The sequence below is a fragment of the Peromyscus maniculatus genome, chromosome 8, assembly GCF_049852395.1.
Source record: "Peromyscus maniculatus bairdii isolate BWxNUB_F1_BW_parent chromosome 8, HU_Pman_BW_mat_3.1, whole genome shotgun sequence".
In the NCBI taxonomy this organism is placed as follows: Eukaryota; Metazoa; Chordata; class Mammalia; order Rodentia; family Cricetidae; genus Peromyscus; species Peromyscus maniculatus.
In genome coordinates this window covers 103,802,538-103,807,865 of record NC_134859.1, presented here as the reverse complement: position 1 = coordinate 103,807,865, position 5,328 = coordinate 103,802,538, and positions in this window count along the sequence as shown.

Genomic DNA, 5,328 nt, shown 5'->3' with positions numbered 1-5,328 from the left:
TTGTGGCTGTTAAATGTAGACTTATTTCTGAATTTAAATACTGTATTCATAAATAAATGGTGGGCACCATCTGCCATGTGAACCAGCCCACCTCATCCAGTTCCATAGACCTGGGATCTTAGCAGGGCTGCAGAGATGGTCTACACTACAGAGCCACCTCCAACCCCAGCCCTTGAGTTCTGTTTAAAAAGTGACAGTGTAGTGGCAAAGTCAGGCAAGTGGCTCTCCGTGAGTTCAAGGACAGCCTGGTTGATACGATAACGAGTTCCAGGTTGCTGGAGCTGCCATGACCCGGTACTGGAGTTTTGACTGTGTACCACATGTGTTCAGTTGCCCTTGGAGGCCTGAAGAGAATGATGAATCCCTAGGAACTGAAGTTACAGAGATTTGTTAGTCCTTCCTACGAGCAACTCCAGTTCCCAGGGATCCGAAGCCCTCTTCTGGCCTCTGAGGACACCGGACATACATGGTACACATACACACATGCAGGTTCTGTACATACATAACACCCATACACATAAAAGAAAAACCTTTAAAAAGAAAGGAAGGGGGAAGAAGATAAAAAGAAAGGAAGAAGCAGAAAGGATTACTGTTGCTCAGCTCTTTCCACTTCAGAATCCCCTGCCCAGGATTGGGCCCACCCACAGTTAACGCTAAATCTCCCACATCTGTTGACAGTCCCTTGCATGCATGTCCAGAGACCAGTCTTCCAGATTGTGGTGGACCAGCCCCCACACTTATTTACCCCAGGAACTCTTGAGGATTGAGGGATAAGAGACTTAGAAATAGAGGGAGAGAGAAAACACAAGATAGACTCGGGTGGACCTGTATCCTTATCCAAACAGGTCCAGAACTTTATTCCAAAGATCTATTTATAACAGTGCCGGGGGGGGGGGGGGGGGGGAGACCTCCCCCCTGTTCGTTAGACCCTTACAAATATCTGGTATCCAGGCCGGTGGTCCAATCAACCTCCCATGCAGAGTGGGCTCAATACCAGATGATTATAGATTCTATCAAGCTGACCACGCTAGCTATGTGCCCTTTGGTTTCTACCTGGAGAAGCCCTGGGTTTGTGCTTAGGTGCTTTGCTTATTGCTATGTTATGTCCAAAGGCTAGAACCTGTTGCCTCCTGAACCCTAAAACTCGTGTGTTAATCTTACTTCCTGGTTTTCCTTCACGGTACAGCTTTTAGCTGCCATCTAGAACTTTACAAACTCATCACCTTGCATTCTCTGGAGTCAAAAGTTTAAACATTTGCTGCCCAGAGTTGCTCTTCCTTTTCTAAATTTTTTCAAGTCTGTCTTCCTAGGAAGTGAATTAGGTATGGGTGGTCTGTAATACCTGACAGTCATTGTGGTTGGCTGGTGATCTGGATCAGCAGCTTCTTCAGTGACAGGTTCCTGAGAGGAAGGACCAAGAGACCAGAAAATATAGATAGGAATTGTAAGGTGAGGAGGTTTTGCCTAAGCTATATCTTAGACCAGTATCAGGCTGGAGAGATGGCTCCGTGGTTAAGAGCACTGGCTGCTCTTCCAGGGGACCCAGGTTCAATTCCCAGCACCTCCATGGCAGCCCACAGCTGTGTGTAGCTCCAGGATTCAATACCTTCAAACAGACATACATGCAGGCAAAACACCAATGCACATAGAAATAAATAAATTTTATACATATATACACTGTAGCAGGAATCTTAGGCGTTCTTTTTTTTTTTTTATTATTTATTTATTTATTTATTTATTACACATACAGTGTTCTGTCTACATGCCAGAAGAGGGCACCAGATCTCATTATAGATGGTTGTGAGCCACCACGTGGTTGCTGGGGATTGAACTCAGGACCTCTGCAAGAACAGCCAGTGCTCTTAACCTCTGAGCCACCTCTCCAGCCCCCAGGCGTTCTTATTAATAAAATCAAACCCAAGGCCAGTTATTGGGGTCAATGCTGGTAGATCAGAGAGACAGAACAAGCCACAGCCACCTCACCTTGCCAACTTCTCAGCTGGTCTTGTTTACTCAGACTGGAAGCTTCAGAGTCCTCATCCAAATGGGTCTCAGCTGAACTGTTGCTAGAAGCCTGAATGCTTAACCAGCCAAATGCTTAACCAGGCCAAATGCTTCTAGTTTCTGGTCCTTACACCTTACATACCCTTCTGCTCTCTACCACCACTCCCTGGGATTAAAGGTGTAATGAGTCACCATGCCTGTCTGTATCCTTGAACACATGGGTTTCTGCCTCTGGAATGCTAGGATTAAAGGCGGGTGCTACCACTGCCTATCCTTTATGTTTAATATTGTGGCTGTTCTGTCTCTGACCCCAGATAAGTTTATTAGCATGCACAATATTTGGGGGAATACAATACCACAATACACAGTATCTTATATACAGTTTGTAGGAGGAAAATGGGCCAGAGTCAGCAGAGAGCAACCACACAATGGAATGCCAGCAGAAAGTTAAGCAAGCTGTGTTGCACAGAGAGAACCCAGGTTATCTCAAGTGCACCGCGCACCAAACAGTCTTGGGACTGATAACGCCAGTCTTCTCAAGGGAGAAAGTCAGGTGCCCACAAACTGAAACAATCCTTCAAGGCCCTGGTCCAGCCCTAGACCAGACCTTGCCAAGTCCTCTAGTGATCCTTTGTCCTTTAATCAGGGACTGAAAAGCCTTGCGTCAGCCTGCCTTCCTACAGATCGGTCTTTGTTTTATTTTATTATAATTTTTTTTTTTTGAGAGAACCAACTCCAGGAAGTTGTCCTCTGTCCAGGAAGTTGTCTTTCCTCCACACATGCTGTGGTATGTGGGTGCTACACACACATGAGTAAATATAAAATTAAAGAATATATATGAGATTTTTGCTTTTATCTGTCTATACTTGTGAATTTTTCTTAATTTTTATTTTGTATTTTATGTATATGGGTGTTTTGCTTGTATGTATGTCTGTACTACATGTAGTGGCGGACACCTGGAACCATGTGGGTCCTCTGGAAGAGCAGTTGGTGCTCTTAAAACTGCCGAGCCATCTCTCCAGCCCCAGCACTGAAGATTTAGTTTACTTTGTTATTTTCAAGGCAGGGTTTCTCTGTGTAGCCCTGGCTGTCCTGGAACTCACTCTGTACACCAGGCTGGCCTCAGAGATCTGCCTACCTCTGCACCTGAGTGCTGGGATTAAAGGTGTGTGCTACCATCGCCTGGCAGCTTACTGAATTTTTAAAAACTCCTGTGGTCTATAATGGTAAAAATACTACAAACCCTATTTCTAGTTTTTTATAAACCAGTTTTTTGTTTGTTTGTTTTTGTTTTATTTTTCGAAACAGGTTTTCTCTGTGTAGCTTTGGAGCCTGTTCTGGAACTCACTTTGTAGACCAGGCTGGCCTTGAACTCACAGAGATCCGCCTGGCTCTGCCTCCCAAGTGCTGGGATTAAAGGCGTGCGCCGCCGCCACCCGGCTAGTTTTTAAAACATTTTAAATGCCATATTCTGTAGGTCTTTGAAGTGTTTGAAGATTACCTACCTAATTGAAAAATATCTATATATACCTTTGAAAACTTAACTAACATGACTATAAGTTTGATAATCATAGAAGACTAATTATTAATCTGTATTTTTTAATTATCCATTACAATTTAAATGAGCTGCACAGACATAATACCTTAAACAAGAGTAGAAATTTATATATAGTATAACAAAATTAACTTTAAATTTGTATCAATAAACTAAAATCTATACCAATGTAAAACATTTTAAACAAGTTGCTCTTTAAAAGTAGGTTCAACAATCCACCCTTTTATCCTATCATATCTATATCCTATATTTCCATATCATACCCCCCTTTCTTCTTTTAGAAAGATATTGATTATAACTAATAACAATTTGTAACCAATTACCTAAACAAAGACAAACATCCATAATCTATTTTTTTGGGAATGTGGGTGTAGTTTTCTAGGCTACTTCCTACTGATAGAGGGCACTAGTAATCTTATGGGGACATAAAAATAAATTTAGGATTATGGTCAAGTCCTGACTGGAGTAGTCTGTGACACTGTATTCTTTGAACCAGTTGCCTTGTAGTTTATTTTGGATGTTGGATGATCTGGGCCATGGTGTCATTGGAGACCTTTCAGGGGGTCTTGGCTGGTCAAACCTGATGTATCTTAATCTGGAACAAATCCATAGCATCTTGCCTCCAGTGGAAACAAAAGCAGAGCCTCCTGTCCAAAGCAACATATCTTTAGATCCAAATTTTGAAGTCAAGTTACCTTTAAAAGATATATATTGGCTTAATTTAGCAGCCTCTACAATCAAATCTCTTTCTTCAGTTAAAAATACCAAAGACAACACAATCCAGATTCTCTGTGTAATATCCATCTTTACATGGCTTATTTTTATACTACTTTTACTGTCTCTTTAAAGACTTTATTTTATAAAACTATTTCTTTATATAACTGTCTACATTAATTTTCTTCTTTCTTCCAAGCCTACCTACATTTTTTACACACACTGTAAACCATTTAAAGTCTTGTTCCATCTGAATCTGACTTATTGTGAATCTATTGCTTTAAACTGCAGCATTACTAGGACTGAAATAGCAGCTTTGCCTGCTGACTCCACCACGTCAACTTTCTAACATGGTGGAACTACGTTTACCGAAAGCTCTGGGGGAACCATGCTCTCCACTGACTCTGGTGTGGGAGCCCGTTCTCGGGTTCCTCGTGGCTTTACCCAGCAGGTCCGAATAGAGGATGATCAGGACCATGGGCCTGAGTGCAGGTGTCTGAGATGGTCTGCACTTGGCTGTGCTGGGGGAGGAGGTCTTTTGCTCCACCCCTTGGCATCTCTATAAAAACCCTGGGCCAGAGACAGTTGGGGCCCATTGGAATAGGTTCCAGGCCCTCTAGAGGCTGTCCTTTATTTTCTATCTGTTTATCTCCGCAAGATTCTCTGCTATAAATCCTTCTATCTAATATTTCCTGCTGATTGCACTCAAGAAAACTCTGGGGGAACTGTGGGGGTGGTGGGTAAACGCCCCACACTCTGGGAAACAGTGGATCTATGCTTCCATCCAGTAGCCCAGAAACATCTTTTTTTTCCCCCCTTGCTAGCAAAAGCTAAATCTATCACAACGCAGTGCACTGTGCAGCTTGGAGACACCACTCTACCATGGCAGAAATCTGCCATGCTGCATTCAAGCCCACAGGCCACTGGGAACCTGCCATACTGTAGCTCATGGCTGGCCTGAGAGACACAGCTAGGAAGCTGTTTTTAGTTCCATTTTAGAATTTTTTTTTTTTTTAAAAGCTTTCTCAGGTTTTAGGTCCCACATTTTGGTGCCA